The sequence below is a fragment of the Nilaparvata lugens genome, chromosome 1 (assembly GCF_014356525.2).
Source record: "Nilaparvata lugens isolate BPH chromosome 1, ASM1435652v1, whole genome shotgun sequence".
In the NCBI taxonomy this organism is placed as follows: domain Eukaryota; kingdom Metazoa; phylum Arthropoda; class Insecta; order Hemiptera; family Delphacidae; genus Nilaparvata; species Nilaparvata lugens.
In genome coordinates this window covers 13,461,653-13,479,721 of record NC_052504.1, presented here as the reverse complement: position 1 = coordinate 13,479,721, position 18,069 = coordinate 13,461,653, and positions in this window count along the sequence as shown.

The following is an 18,069-nucleotide window of genomic DNA, read 5'->3' as shown; positions in this document are numbered from 1 at the left end:
TGCTACCAACCCGCTTATACTCAGGAAAAAAGTGATAAACTTTCTAATTTAGTTTGAAAATCAATTTGCCTCCAGAACTTGGCTATAAAAACTAACTAGAGGCTAACTATTATGTCGCAATAGTATTCATAATAGAAGTCAATTATCATTGGAAAACAAATCAGCAAAAAGTGTTGTGTTCAAATTTGCATCTGCTGTATGCAAAATAATAATGTTTATTTATTTATTAAAAAATATTGAGTGTTCTCGACTGCATCTCGTAACTTTAAGGCTGTGCAAAGGCTAAAAATAACCTTTTCACTCGTGATATTTTCTAAAGTTTTTTGATTTGTATATCATCAAGCTATCAAAATGAAAAAGTTTTCTTTTTGTTTCAGGAAAACATTTTTTCTGATCATTAATTTTTGAGATATGAGCGCCTAAAGTTTACATTTTTGGGACAGAACATTTCAAATTCGGTAAGAGATGAATCCATGAGATTCAGAGGATAGATTCTTCGTGGTATTGTTGATCAAGTAAAAAAATTTTTTTTTGAAAATATCAATTTTTAAGATAGTTATTCAATTTACTAAAAATAACTTTTAGTTGAGTTATTTTTGGTAAATTGAATAACTTTTCCAAAAATTGATATTTTCAGAAAATTTTTGTTTTACTAGATCAACAATACCATGAAGAATCCATCCTCTAAATCTCATGGATTTATATCGTACCGAATTTGAAATGTTCTGTCCCGAAAATTCAAACTTCAGTCGCTCATATCTCAAAATGTAATGATCGGAAAAAAATGTTTTCCTGAGAAAACTTTTTCATTTTGATAGCTTGATGATATACAAATCGAAAAACTTGGAAAAATATCACGAGTAGAAAGTTTATTTTTAGCCTTTGCACAGCCTTAAGCTTACACTTTTCGTATTTTATCAGATCATAATGTAAGGCTCAACTCACACTACATCGGCTCAAATTCGTACAACTCCAGTCAAGGATACTCCAGTCTTTCGACCTTACGACTTTTTCGCTCATTGTCTTTACGGTGGCATGCCAAATGACCGATTCCAATTTGGTCGAAATTATTATTTTGTCGCAAAAGATCGAAAATTGAAGAATCCCAAATGGTAGAATTGAAACTTGTACTTTCCCAAATGGTCGAATCCCAAATGATCGAAAAGTTTTAATAGTAATCTCATTTGGCCGAAAATCTCAACTGTCGCAAAAGGTCGAAGATTTGATTTTCCCATCTGACCGATTCTCAAACAGTCGAATCCCATTTGATAGAAAAATGTTGTAGTTCGTCGCAAATGGTCGAATCCTATTAGGTAGAAGAGTTTTGTAGTTTGTCGCAAATAGTCGAATCCCAAAAGGTCGAAAGTATACTTTCCCATATGGTCGAATCTCATCGGCTAGATATGATTACTATTATGATCTAGCCGATGAGATTCGATCATTTGCGACGAACTACAACATTTTTCTATCAAATGGGATTCGACTGTTTGAGAATCGGTCAGATGGGAAAATCAAATCTTCGACCTTTTGCGACAGTTGAGATTTTCGGCCAAATGAGATTACTATTAAAACTTTTCGATCATTTGGGATTCGACCATTTGGGAAAGTATAAGTTTCAATTCTACCATTTGGGATTCTTCAATTTTCGATCTTTTGCGACAAAATAATAATTTCGACCAAATGGGAATCGGTCATTTGGCAATGACCTATTCTCAAACAGTCGAATCCCATATTGATAGAAAAATGTTGTAGTTCGTCGCAATTGATCGAATCTCATCGGCTAGATGGGATTCGACCATATGGGAAAGTATACTCTTCGACCTTTTGGGATTCGGTCAGATGGGACCCCACGGTCTTTACTTCAGTTCCATGCTACTCTATTTTCTAACCATACTTTATTAAACATATAATATCTAATTCGTAACTAATTTGCATGTAATGAATTTCATAATAATTATTATGAATATATTGTCTTACCTAATTCGTATTATTGTCTTATCTAAAATGCTAAAACATCACTTTCATGAAACATAACCTTACTTTCATTAAAAATGCACGGTACTACGTAAAAGTCGAGGATCGACATATATGTCGAGTCGACGCTCGACTCAGTCTCACAGTCGCGGAGATTAGAATCGACTGGTCTGAGTGTCACCATTTGAAAACACATGCTGCGTCGAGAAGAGACTAGAGTCGCAGTCTCTTCTCGACTTGAGTCACATAAGTGTGAGTTGAGCCTTAGTGTATATAGGAAGATTGATATGGTTTCAAATTGTAACTTGTCGCTTGATTTTGCTACGTGATAATCACGTGGGAGATTGTTTTCACTATACACCATTACAAGACTTTTGCAACATGCTAAGCAAACAATAATAATCTCTTGAAAATAACATATTCCTCCTACAAAAACTGTCAATTATTGCCAGAAAGGAAACTGATTAAAACTAACTTTGGATAATTGTTTAGAAGCAATGGAGCGATCACATTGCTCATACTGAGTTTTCTTTGAAACGTAGAGTTTTCTTTGACTCATGAGAGACTAGCAACGATACTAGATAGAATCATAGAACAACCGGGTAGGTCCTGAAAAGACGCTCTGGGTTCTAGATGTGGTCTAGTCCAGTCATTTAGTATGGGTGGCTCACATATTTTCAGCTTATTGGCACGTCTGCTGTGTATTTGGGCGGAGCAGCATTAGTAGGTCTGTCTTTGAGGCATTTGCAAGCAATAAATTAGATCGGCAAGGACCTCACCGCTGTCGACATCCTGAGAGGATGAGTGATCTCCTGTTGCCGCCATCACCCCCAAAGCGTGTAAAACGAAACTTGGAAGACGGACACTTAACAGCTGTTAGGAAGGCAAATGGAAAGCTATTAGGATTTAATAAGCATCTAAAACCACACCTTCCGGGTGGTTAATATCCAAGATACTTTTAAGGACATTTTTGAAATTTTTCATTAAATCTGCTTCCATTTCTTTGCTAATGAAATTATTCATAATCATATGTAAATAATAATAATGATAACGAGTGAACTTGCTGGCTCAGGTCTGGTGTCAGAGTTTTCAAATTCAAATATATTTCATCAAATTGAAAACGATACAATGTATGAATCATGAAATAATAGATAAGAGATACATAATAAGATTCCAATCAACACATAGATTCTCAAACTAAAGATAGCTCGTTTTCAATCTGACAATGCCAGCAAAACCTAGGTTTGTGCGCTGGCATCTGTACATAGTACTATGCTGATACTGATAGAATTTGTAGTTTTGTAGTTTAAGTATGGTAGTTATGTAGTTCAGGTCGCAAATGATCAATTTCAGGGCCTCTGACATGACCTTACGGGAAAAGATAAGAATATAGACATATGAAGATACAAGCTATAACCTATGCTACCTTTTTTCTATGATAGTATGAACTGGGATCAATCCACTGAAGTAGGTTGAATGATTAATATTAAGCTCAGTTTTTTCGTCAAAAAACACTACAAAATCATGCAATGCATAAAATATCGTAAAGTACATGTCAGCGTACACTCAAGATAGAATTGAAGTTCGTAGTGTGATACTGGAAAAATTAAAACAAATAAAATTGAACAAAATATTAGCAACCTTCTATAATCCTATGGTATAGTTTTCACAACCTTATAGCATGTTTCTTTCCTTCAAAAATTTGGCTAAAAAAATAAAAAACATACAAAATTAAACAAAATATGAGAAACCTTCTATAATAAGCTTATTTAACATTTTGCAGCCACATATCATGTTTCTATTCTTTTAAAGATTGATTTTCTGTGCAGTCCTCTTGCCTGTACTAAGTAAGTCCTTCTCCATAATTATGTGGCAGAGAGGACATCACTTATCAAACAGTAACACGTCAACAATGGCATTCTATCCTACTCCTTTTGAAAATTGACAACAACCATCCAAAAACTCCATCAATTTAGTAAATGATCAGATCGGAGCTTCTCTGATATTTGTCTAATGATTGTTACTCCCCAAGAGGCTTCAGCTCTGTTAATCAATAGATCATGACTAAGGAGTTCTGCTGTTTGAATTGACAGGATCTCCCGCTGATCGTTTAGGCACAAACAAGGGATGAAATCGATTCAGTAAGTGTGTGTGTAGAATATCTCTGACCTTGTATATCTATTTGTATATCTGTATACCTTGTTCAGTATATCTGTGACCACTAGGTTGTTGAGATGCTCAGGAATGTTATACATTATTGCAATCTCAACTCTGTCTTTGATAAACAGATGAAAATATAAAGAATATTGAACCATTGGATATCTACTTACACGGACGGGAATAATATTTCTCAAATTGAACAATATCTCTTTAAAAATATGGATAATATCCCATACAATCTTACAGTACTATTCTTCAGTAGAAGTGTTTCCAGACATAAACAGGAGGTGGTGATTTGTTCCAGAGAGCGGACTACACAAAGCTGGGTATCTGGGTATCTTACCCTAGATATTCACCCAGAACCCATCATGTATTGTGAAATTCTAATTTTTTAAGAGGTCTGTTCATCAAAGTTATGTAGTTTGCAAAATTGCACTAAAGAGTTTCTAGTTTGATTTACACCAGAGTTTTCAACTGATTTTTCAACAAATTACTTTACTATTTACATACTAGACAATATTTTGTTGACAACTTTAATATAAAAGCAACTTTAATACTCTAATGTCTAATATTACACTTTTAACCTACCTAACTAACATATTTCATCCCTTATTAATCCAAATTTTCACAAATCTCATGGATTATCTATGATAATAAAATGATTCTATAATGTTTTCTCTTGAATTGTATTGTGTGCATGAGGAATGGAATTCATGTATTTAGTTTATGGTATCACCATTTATTCTTCTGTATGTGACATTGTTCGATAAAAATATCTGTTTGTTGCAATTGAGCTCATTGCACTCTGCATCAGCATCTTCAACATCAGCATCAACATACCTGTGAAATGTATAACAATAATTAAATTGAATCTTCAGACACGTTTGAATTGGGATAAGCGTGTTGGTTAAAAGTGGTAGTTTGACAGAGGTCAACAATTTGAGTTTTCCCGGTGGTCTGACCCCTGGAGACGTGTTCTTCCAAGTCATTATTAATGCGGTTCGGTGTGGTGGGTGACAGGCAGTCACATGCTAAGAGTCACTTTTACGCATTAGTTGCTCGAATGTGTCGATGGCCCACTAAGTCGACCATCTCTTAATTTGACAAATGTGTGCTCGTTGACAACCCCGAGAGGAATGTGCATTTGATAAGGAACAAACAAATCATCTTCAAAGTCTGGTACCACGAAGAAGGAACACTTCTTTTACTTTGTGCTGATACCTTCCTTGATCTTGAGTTGTTGTTATTGGAAGACCTGTCTGTGAAGTCAAATTAAGATCATTTGTCGTCTTTAAAACTATTTTCCAAATTCAGGAAACGTACCTCATGAACAAGATTTAAATTTGAATGGTTCAATGTCTTTTGCTCAATCCTTTTATCATCATTCATACTGAATGACTTATATCTGACCTATGCTGTCTACTAAACCTAACTAAATATTTAGGAGATTACCAATTATTTTGAGTTCATGAACTCCATCAACCACGAATTTTTCCCAAAAAACAACATGGAAATGTTATAAGACTTTCTATCATTCTATTAAAATGTACAATCTTGAATACTAGGATGTTTAAATAACCACTAATTGGTCCCTAAAACAAAATGAGAATAATTAGATTTGCTAACATTCTATTACAATGTACAATTTTGCCAATCTGAATAGATGGATGATTTGATAAAGATAATGAATGAGAGATTTGAAAAAGTGAGTTTCTGGCTGGAATTGGAAATAAGTATCTCAATTTTCTCCGATTGATTCATTTGACGTTTCAATTAGATTGAGGTGGGAGGCGTTGAATTGTGTACGACTCATGGAGTGTGTTGAAAGACCCAATGATTTTAGGATTCGACTCTCGTATTTGGCTGTTATAGTATGATGGAGGTTGATGACTGTCGAAAGCTGGAGCTGACAGATTGTTATGTGAATATTGACGTGTTGTTTAAGAATACGCAATAGACTTCACTTTGCTATATAGCTACCACGCAGCTGCCACTTAAAAGTAGCCTCCACTACTTATTTGTCTATTAATAAACTCATTTTAGATGTCTTTTTTGATGAACCGTGAAGAGAGCTCATCTTCAGACGTATTTTGGGATTAGTTTTCAGTCTAAAAGTACACACACTCACTCTCTTATCACCGCAAAATTTCTCGTTTGGGAGGATGCATCAAGCCGTGAATGACAACGCCAATCATGTAAACAAAAATGCCGTCTAAATTGTAGGTGGTGACAGCTGCCATTATAGTAATGGTTCACAAACTTAATTTTCGGATCGCTTTGGCAGTAAACTTCTCTAAACTCACCCTCTCTTATCTTAGCCGTAAAGATATACGAATAAAGCATACATTACTACAGAGCGACTGAGCGCCTCATAATTTATTGATGTAACAATTTAGTTTCAATGGATAGCCGCTAGCCGTTAGTTTAGTTTCACTGCGTCATACAAGAATATTAAAAGAAGGGAGTTGTTGATTCTATCAGGATCTAGAAGCATTAACATTTTGTGATGTTTGCTTTCAATAGATCAGCTCGATCATTAAAATAATGTATACAACAGGCAGCTTCAACATCCAGAATGCAGTTGAATTATTCAGTAGGTATTATTTGTTTGCAGTTAATGGTGGAAAGCTTTCGCCCCAAAGTAGCTTGTACTAATAAAATAGTGTACACACTTCAAGTAAAGATGATATTGGTACTCAAACTTCCACGATGTACTCCAGGTCATACTGAAGTGCGGAACATCAATCTACTGTGAATTTCCATCCAAATCATTCAGAGTTTAGAGAATTGCTGCTGGATTCTAAGCCATTATAGTAATTGAAAATTATATTTTATATCCACCTTGCCCCAGCTTCTGATCTCACAATACAAACATATCTTCCAATAAATGACAAACGTGAGAAATTATTGAATGAGGACGAGGTTTGAAATGAATGTAGTTCATAGGCCTACATTATATTGAATGTCTAATGAGATACAGTGGATATAATATTCGTACAAGTCAGAAGACTACAAAGAATGTGCAATCGTTCAAACATGTCAGTTCATCAATGCAGAATAAGTATATTTATCCATTAGTTAAATTCACTAATAGTCAACTAAAGTACAGAGTAGAGAAAGTAAATGAAAGGAGTGTCTATCGAGCGGGAAGCGAGTAATTCGATAGTGATAGGCGAAGATTAGCTGGCGGCGTGCTCAGTGCAATCCCCGGGGGATGAGAATCGAGATGGGGATGGAAGGCAGAATTAATGGAGTATCAGACCTCGAGGGTGGTGGGAGGGGGGTAAAGCCGATACTCTCCGCTTAGTTACGTTGCATTCGGTCTTCCTTTGTGAAGGGAACGATGTTAAAGCGTGTTCAATGGCCCGTATCTACGTTCCAGATTTGTGGGGCGGTTGAGATCATCCCCCTCCGATCAATTAACCCCGGAATAAGATACATCGAGCGCTACCCTACAAAACCATTGTTGCTGTTAACACTAGACAAACAACTGCTGATTATCTTGGCAACCCTCCACCCTGATGTGCGTTCACTCATCAGGGACCAACAATGCCCACAACGATTAGACCTCTGCGGTCACGGCAATTATCTTTCTGCGCTTGTTAGGAGGCACTGTTCCTGTTCAATTCCAAATGTTGCTCTTCGGCGTCATCATTCAGATTGGGTTTAGCCTCAATTTGATCTTCCACTCATCCTAACTACCAACACATTGGTTTAAAATGTTGGTGGTCCACTCATTGGTTAAATTGAGAGTACAATGGTATAATCACTTGAAAATAAGTATATTTAAGTATAGATGGCGAGAATCTGACATTAACACTAAGAGAATAAAACAAGACTTGGCAAGGGATTATGGTGAAGTCTTGTTTCACCCTTCCACCCCTTGGGAGGGGGGGAGGTTAATGATTCAGCAGGAGTGGGGAACACAATAATTAAATATCACATCCGATCGTTGATTGGAGAATTGAACATTGATAGGTTTCATCAATATGAAAATAACATAGTTGCTTCTTCTAAAACTATAGGGAAATATAATAAAGAGTGCGCCACAGAAGCCTACCATTTCGAAAAACTCCTGATCAATAGATTGATCAACCAAACGGTTGGGAGAGGTCGTATCTCAAGGACCGATTCTCCAAATTTGGTAGCATTTCGATTACTTTGCTGCAAAGCATGGAGAAAAACTTCAAAATCTACGTCATCAGTGTACGCTTAATGGGGGTCGGCACGTCCCCATTTAGCCAGAGTTATTATCAAGAATGCATTTGAAAATGAATGGGAAAATTCATTCTCAAGGGGGAAAAAATTAGAACAATACTTCAAATTAGAAATGTTGACTTTTTTGTTTTTATTGACATTTTAATAAGGTAGTTTTTTCAAGCTTCTCAGACGCTCCTTTCAGTTTGCTTGTGCTTCAGAACTTTCATATTAAATACCGTATTCATATTAATTTTTCTGATGAATTTTCTCTCATGAACTACTCAGTTTATATTCTGTAATCAATCCTGGCAATTGATGAATGATTCGATTGCAACTCTTGCTCTTCCTAGTGATCGCCGCTTGAAGAAACTGAAACCTTGGATGACGGATGGGCTATGTCTGGCAATATTGAATAGAGATAAGCTATCACATTCAGCTTATCCATGACAGCTACAGCTTATCCATGACAGCTACAGTAGGCTGTTTGAGAAGGTCAAGGATAATTCCAGAGCTCAGTGGAGAGTCATTAACTCTTTAGCTGGCAATAATAAGGCGAAAATTGTGTAAAGAGTCTCCAGATTAATGGTAAAACTGTTGACGAACCAAAAGTTATTGCTGAACAATGAGTATTTTGTTAATGTGCCTAATTCATTGTCGACTTCCCTTATTGCTCCCAGTACAGACCAAAAGGAAGCATATGATAGAGTTTTTAATGCAATCACGTTTCAAATTCTTTCTTTTGGTCTCCAGTATCTTGTGAAGAAGTAGAATTATTTATCTCAAGACTGAAAGGAGGTACAGCGACAGGTGATGATGTTATTTCTACAGCTCTGGTCAAGACAATTTCACATGTTATTTCTCCTGTGCTGGCTTACATTTTCAACAAATCATTCGCAGAGGGCATTTTTCCACAAAATATGAAAATCGCTAGAGTTACTCCCATCTTCAAGAAGGGACAAGCTGCTTCGATTGGCAATTACCGACCAATATCTTTGTTGTCAGTTTTTTCAAAGGTGTTTGAAAAAATTGTAAAATTAGATTGATTATTTCATGGATAAGCTGAATGTGATTTCTGATGTCCAATTTGGTTTTAGGGAAGGTCTGAGCACTGAGATGGCACTTCGGAGGTTCATGATGCTGGTTCATAATAGTTTGAACTCTAATGATAAAAACCGAGTCACAGGTGTCTTCCTTGATATAAGAAAGGCATTTGACACGGTTAATCATGATATTCTCCTCAGGAAGATGGAAAGGGTTGGAATAAGAGGACTGGTACATAAGTGTTTGCATCGTATCTGGAAGAAAGGCATCAATATGTTTTCCTCAATGGTCAAAAAGTTCACTGAGGAAAATTGATAGTGGAGTACCACAAGGTTCGGTCCTTGGGCCAATATTGTTTCTTATCTTCATTAATGATCTGTACTCTTCATCATTCAAAGGAGAGTTTACAGCTTTTGCGGATGATACGGCTCTAACCTACGGTGAAAAAACAACTCAATTGCTGATGGAGAGTGTTACTTACGATGTTAAAATGCTGTCATTGTGGTTCACCTGTAATAGGCTAAGTCTGAATATTGAAAATTCTGTAATTGTTAATTTTTCACTGTCTCAAGGTTTTCAAATGCTCACTTCCATTAAACATCATTCAATTGATTGTCCTTGTAGCAGTTTTCCACAAACGGATGTTGTAAGATATTTAGGTTTAATGGTCGATGAAAAGCTCAGTTTTAAGCAGCACATCCTATCTCTCAAAAACTATTTATACATGTTCATGCGCAAATTCTATTTTTTGAGATCTCTGTGTCCATTGAGTGTCATGAGGCAGATTTATTTTGCATTTGTGCACTCCAGACTAAACTATGCTATTACTTGTTGGGGTAGTACTTATCATACTCATGTGAAGCCGCTATCTGGATTACAGAAGTCTTTTGTGAGAATAATGATGAAGAAAACAAGATTGCATGAATCCTTTCCTCTCTTTTTAAATTTAAATATTCTGCCACTTAGATATATGTACGTTTTTAGAGTTTTGCAGATGTTCTTTAATAGGAGTGGCAATGCTGGCGCAGTTGTGGATACTATTCGATCTTCATCGCGACATGGCAATAGAGCTCAATTGCCAAGACCAAGATCCACCATGTTCCAAAAATCTTCCTTGTTCTTAGGTCCAAAATTCTTCAATAATTTGCCTGACAATGTAAGTTCTTGCCAATCGTACCCCTTGTACAGTAGATTGATCAGAGAGTGGCTATTCGGTCTTCTTCCAGAGGCGGTCGAAGCTATGTTTTTTGTTGTTCAGTGAGAGATCACATTTCTCAAATTCTAAAAGTTATTTTAATTACTATTTTCTCTGTTGTTAGCTTTCATCTTATTCTTTATTTGTTGTATAACTTTTATTTTTGTTTCTCAATGCCTTTTTTTTCATTTCCTAGTTATAATTACTGGATACATTATGTAAGGAATTCGATAAACAAAATGATTTTTTTACTATAAGAGAGTTTCTAGGGTCTGCAGCAACTCCTCCATGCGTGCAGGGAAGCTTCCCTTGCATGAGAGTATTTATTGTCAAGAGAATTAAATGTATATAATATTCATAATTGTATTATTAGATTATGCTCTAGATGATTAAGTGTTATTTTGTATGCATTGTTTTTGGCAATAAAATTTATTATTATTATTATTATTATTTATATGTTCTTGCAATTGATAGTCTTTGGCTAGGAAAATCCTTGGACAAACTGCATTTCTTGATCAAGACTGAATTTCATGACTTTCTATTGAAGGCCTAATCAGAAGTTGATTGAAAAATAGATGTTTCACAATTAATTATGAAATCCGAATGAGAAATTTGCCATTTCTTAGAATAAGGAAATGAACATTTATTGGATGAGATTAGCTACATTAAGAGAGCTTCTATACTTTTTAATCTTCATTATTGTTAACTAGCAGGTAACCCGTGCTCCGAAAGGGTCTTATTAAAAACTGGAAAAACTGAAAACTTGACCTACTAATATTTTCAATATTTTAAAACTTTGGTGAATTAAGAATCTACACACAAAATTTCAAGTTGATCAGTCCAGTTGTTCAGGCGTGATAATGCGTCATTCATGAATTTCCTATCCCGTACGTGTATAAGCCAACTCTTTCCTTTATTATATATAATTTATTGTGGACAATATTTTCCTCTGAGAATCTTCGTCTTTAGGTGCCGTCTCCGTTTCGAAGGTTGGCAATCATCAAGGCGATTTTTACTTTTGAGACCGCAGATCGAAATAGGTCATTATTGCTGCATCCAAACCAATCCCGAAGGTTCTTCAGCCATGAGTTTCGTCTCCTTCCTACGGATCTCTTTCCTTGGACTTTCCCCTGCATAATAACTTGAAGCAGTTGATATTTTTCTCCTCTCATAACATGTCCCATGTATAGCAGTTTTCTTCTCTCAATTGTCATAATTACTTCTTTTTCCTTGCGTATGCGTCTCATCACTTCTACATTGGTCACTCTCTCCACCCATGAAATCCGTAGTATCCTCTGAGAATAAGCTATTGGAAATCGAAAGATGTATTTTAATAAGGTTGAAACCGATCATTTAAACTACACCGATCACTATACAGTTCTTTTCAAGTGAGTTGGCAACATAAGAAATAGCCTTCTACACACTTGAAACTTGCAGAATTCGGCACTGAAGCAATAAAAAGTAAATGTGCTGAAATGGAGGATGTGAACCTGTAATAATAGCGGAGCGAGCTTAAATTGCCAGAGTATCACAGGATGCTTTACGGGTTCAATGCTGAAAGATGTTTGCTAGATTCATATGAATGAACAAGCGTTGGCAAGGCATTATGGCGAGGGGTTCATGATTCAGGAGCATTAAAACTGAATGGAGAACAATTAAATATCGCATCCGATCGTAAATTAGACGAGAGCGGCCATTTTGCTCTCCGAGGCCGGAACTGTCGCAGGAAAACGCCGATTTCCCTCCGCCATTCCCTATTATCAGCGACTCCCTGACCGGTACTAACCTAAAAAGGGGTTGCAGCCCTGCGCTACACAGTCATTTCGCTCTCTCACGCACTCGCAGCACCGCTAAGGCCGCCATTCAGTGTGTTTTCCCCTACAGCGATTAGCACATCACTTGCCATGTTATCTGCAGATGAAACCGGCGCACAGATTATAATGACGACGATAATACTGTTGATTCTCCTCAGGATTTATTGTCTGGAAAGTTCAATTGGCTCGAAAAAAGAGCCACCGATAGGCATCTACCGTCCTGCTATGAAATATCTCATGAGACATAAGTGGAGCTGATTTCAAATCATTATGATGGAGTTATACATTGTATAGTGCAAGCTGTGGGATATTCTACTAGAAAAGGATGTACGCTGGAAAATAAGTTTTCCAACTTTGCGTAGATTGTACTGATGAATATTTTTGGAGACTTTGTGGAGATAATATTAATTCATTGCACTTGTTAGTATGAATATTGGCAAAAAATAGAAATAGAAATATAAATAAAAATATATTTATTAGCCGATAAATACTTGAAATAGTACAGTAGGCCATGTCACATATAAACATCTCAATATATAAAAATACAGGTTACAACATACCTATAAACATCAATCAATATATAACATAACAATTCTCGTAATTATTTAAATATATCAGTCAGCTTGGAAGAAATTATTTACAATATCACAAGGGAGATCAAAGAACTCTCCAACACTGTACAGTGGGTTCTCTAAAAGCATCCTTTTCGCATTTGTTTTGAAAACAGATATACTCAGATTCCTGGAACACAACGGTAATCTATTGAACGCTCTTATTGATAGAACGTCAGATTGACTGCAACTTTCTCAATCTTACATAGGGAACATTCAAATAATTACTCTGTCTAGTGTCGTGCCTATGCATTTCTGATCTACACTTCAAAGTATGCAACTCATTTTTTACTTTTATCAGAAGGAGCATAACATACAAACTGAACACTGTCATAATATGTTGTGATTTAAAAAGAGGACGACAATGCGCATAGTAGTCTGAACCAGTCATTATTCTCTGTACTTTTTTCTGTAGTAATAGAATTCTTCCCACTTTAGCTGTCCCACCCCAGAGAATAAGCCCGTACATCATTACACTCTGGAAAAACCTAAAGTATGAAATCTTCAAATACTGATGAGGAACAAGATTTTTCAGTCGTTTAACAGAAACACCACCCTGCTGAGTCGTCCACACACCCAATCAATGTGACTTGTCCAAGTTAGCTTGGTATCCAACATTATACCAAGGACTTTAACGGTTTCAATTTCATTCGTCACGTTTCTCAGATTAAAAATCATTGTCTGCGTTTTCGCTACATTCAAAGAAAGGTAGTTAGCCTGGAACCAAGCCGATACATTCTCATAGGCACTGCTCATCTGGGTCCTCAGCAATTCCAAATCAACATTACTGAAGAACAATGATGTGTCATCGGCGTAGCTTACAATCTGGTTTTCCATGCATAAAGAAATATCATTCACCATTATGATAAACAATAACGGGCCGAGTACCGAGCCCTGTGGAACCCCATACTCTATATCACGCGCATGAGAAAAACAATCATCCACACACGTAACTAACGTAATTTAATTAATTTAATCAACTCAATTAATTTAATACGTAATTAACCTATCAAACTTTTGCTTCTTTAAGTGATTTTAAAATCGTATTGATGTGTTAACTCATTCAAGCTTGGAAGTGCGAAGAAATAGTGTAGAAGAGCAAAAATTATTGACATCCTTCAAGGAGAGCTTTTATCAGTAGCCTCTTTATTTGTTTGCAGAAATCCATTTTCCAGTGAAGCTCCAGGTAAGAAGTAAAGGAGCCGCCAACATGATGGTTTAACGCCAATTCGTAGAAAAGCCAAATAATATAGTCTAGTTCTCACAGCACACAAAGAAACGGCTGCTACATTTATATTTTTCGAATGTTGTGTGAATGCAGCACAGCACAATGGTCTGGGTCATCCCCATTCACGGCATGGAGGCACCATGTCATGCTTTCTTGTTCGACACTTATTTAGATTGATGGTGTAGGAGGTGCTAGTCGAGTCGGTAAGATGTTAGATCTAAGCATAGAGAAAAGAGTACTACCATTATTCTTTTCTCATTGATTCAAGAGACACATCATAATCGTTTGTTTTTCACTCTCTTTAATCTACTCGTTGATAGATCATCGAAAATATATTCATCAGGAGCATTATTTTCAGCATTTAATTTTCTGAAGCTGTGAAGAATAGAAACAACACGTTGAACAGCTGCAAAAGCTCCCTGCGTTTGTACCAAGCTGCACCCCCAATAATCTCTTCAATTGTATGTCCCTTTGTATTATTTGCAGGAGTAAATGATGATGTCGCTAGTCTTTGGTCTATGAAGATAAATCCAATAAATTTGAAATTTATTTTCAAAAATGTACACGATTCAGTTGATACAGGTAGCCATGTAAACACTCAATTAGAGCCTATTCAAATTGTTGAATCATTGAAAAAAGATGACATAAATAGATATCTCATGGTATTATGAGCGTTTATAAGCGCATAAGCGTTATCTTCCAAATTTCAATGTTAATTGAAGCCGATAGTCCTAGTAGTTCTTTTTCTTTCCTTGCCCTATTACCATAGGAAAGTATTGCTTTCCGAAAAAAAATTAAGGTACCCCAATTTCTAAATTTCTATACGTTTGAAGGTCCCCTGAGTCCAAAAAAATGGTTTTTGGGTATTGGTATGTATGTATGTATGTGTGTGTGTGTGTGTGGTGTGTGTGTGTGTGTGTGTGTGTTGTGTGTGTGTGTGTGTGTTGTGTGTGTGTGTGTGTGTGTGTGTGTGTGTGTGTGTGTGGTGTGGTGGTGTGTGTGTGTGTGTGTGTGTGTGTGTGTGTGTGGTGTGTGTGTGTGTTGTGTGGTGTGTGTGTGTGTGTTGTGTGTGTGTGTGTGTGTGTGTGTGTGTGTGTGTGTGTGTGTGTGTTGTGTGTGTGTGTGTATGAGTGTATGTGCGTCTGTGTACACGATATCTCATCTCTCAATTAAAGGAATGACTTGAAATTTGGAACTCAAGGTCCTTTCACTATAAGGATCCGACACGAACAATTTCGATCAAATGCAATTCAAGATGGCGGCTAAAATGGCGAAAATGTTGTCAAAAACAGGATTTTTCGTGATTTTCTCGGAAACGGCTCCAACGATTTTGATCAAATTCATACCTAAAATAGTCATCGATAAGCTCTATCAACTGCCACAAGTCCCATATCTGTAAAAATTTCAGGAGCTCCGCCCCTTCAATGCAAATAGAATCCCAATTATCAGGCTTCAGATACAATTGAAACAAAAAAAAAAAAAATCAAGTGGAGTAGATTGAGCATGAAAATCTCTACAATTAATGTTCAGTAACATTTTCACCTAAAATTGAAAATAAGCTTTAAATTCGAGAAAATGTGATTATTCAATTGCAAATTATTGTTGATTCTATAAAATCATTCACTATGAAGAGATAGCAGACCTCATGTGTGTCTCCAGCGTTATTACCCTGTCACCAGCTGGCTCAAATCACTGAATAGTAGACTTGAGATGCGCGGGAACACTAGCGTCAGGTGATCAATTTTCACAACGGCAAGGAAAGTTGTGTGAGTGCGCCACACCAGATTTTTTCGTGAAGCTATGTGACGCTGGTAGTCTCTCATACTGTGCCGTTCTTACACTCCCACCTGGCCAAAACAGGAGCCTAATAGTCGACAATATAGTCGACTGTAATCGACTTGAGTTGACCAAAAATCGGCTTGTAATCTGGGACATAAACTACTACTTATACCATGGGAAATCATCTTATGGTATATTCCTTCTACGATAATATCAAGTTGTTCATATTCTCCAAAATTACAATAAATAAGAACAAAATTGACATCCATAAACTGGAATCGTAGATAGCGTGGTTCTTATATAATATATTCCTTCTACGATAATATCAAGTTGTTTATATTCTCCAAAATTACAATAAATGAGAACAAAATTGACATCCATAAACTGGAATCGTAGAAAGCGTGGTGATTCAAGTCGACGGTTTGGCATTTCTCTTAATGTTTAAATGTTTACATGTTGCGCATTTACGGCAAACGCGGTAATAGATTTTCATGAAATTCGACAGGTATGTTCCTTTTTTAATTGCGCGTCGACGTATATACAAGGTTTTTGGAAATTTTGCATTTCAAGGGTAACATAAAAGGAAAAAGGAGCATCCTTCATACGCCAATATTAGAGTAAGAATCAGACTATAGAATTATTCATCATAAATCAGCTGACAAGTGATTACGCAGATGTGTGGAGAAGCCAGTCTATTGCTGTATTTCCATAAGATAAGGTAAGGTAGTTTCAATCAGGTACTTCTGGATGAGAATACTGCGTGAGGTCTACTGTTCACAGAACTACTAGTATATACACATATACAGTAGTCTGATCGTATAGTTTCAAATATGTTGCCGCCAATCCTCATTATGTTATTCCCCTGAATTATTCTCGTTTAAGAATGAGGCTTACAGTCCAATGAGCAAAGAAAGTTGTGTGAGTGTACCACACCAGATTTTTCGTGAAGCTATGTGACGCTGGTAGTCTCTCATACTGTGCCGTTCTTACACTCCCACCTGGCCAAAACAGGAGCCTAATAGTCGACAATATAGTCGACAGTAATCGACTTGAGTTGACCAAAAATCGGCTTGAAATCTGGGACATAAATTTTATGGACATACTACTTATACCATGGGAAGGACATACTACTTATACCATGGGAAATCATCTTATGGTATATTCCTTCTACGATAATATCAAGTTGTTCATATTCTCCAAAATTACAATAAATAAGAACAAAATTGACATCCATAAACTGGAATCGTAGATAGCGTGGTTCTTACTTGATAAACTATAGCAACTTCCAGTAGATTACTACTATAGTTGACTGAGCGAAGTGAGAAATTTTGCATTTCAAAGATAATATAAAAGGAAAAAGGAGCCTCCTTCTTACGCCAATATTAGAGTAAAAATCAGACTATAGAATAATTATTCATCATAAATTAGCTGACAAGTGATTACACAGATGTGTGGAGAAGCCAGTCTATTCCTATTGCTGTATTTCCTTAAGGTCTATAGTTTCAATCAGGTACTTGTGGATGAGAATACTGCGTGAGGTCTACTGTTCACAGAACTACTAGGGGAAGGTGGGGTAAGATGGGGCATTTAAGGATTTTCTTTTTTTCACATCTTTTTCAGAATACCTAAAAAATCAAACTCTATACCAAAGTTTAGAGTAGATCATTTACTATGATAAAAAAATAGCCTATCCCCATAAAAATATCTAACTTTTTATAAAGAATAGAGCAATTTCAAAAAAGTATTACAAAAACCCCATCTTACCCCAGATATGGGGTAAGATGGGGTATCCCGTGGGGTAAGATGGTGCTCTTGTAATTATTTTTCAAAATATCCATATTGAGAGCTGGAAAGAATCCTTATTATATTAGAAAGGTCAATTGAAGGAAATTTGAAAAAAAACATCATATATACAAGCTTTTTGGTATCAAAATCTGTAATTTATTGTACTGTAAGTTATTATAATAAGTGTTGATTGATATTTTCACAAAGTATTTTATTTACAAAGTTTGCAGATGTGATTAACCTCATCATCGTCATCTTCTTCACCAGGACATGAACAGTGTG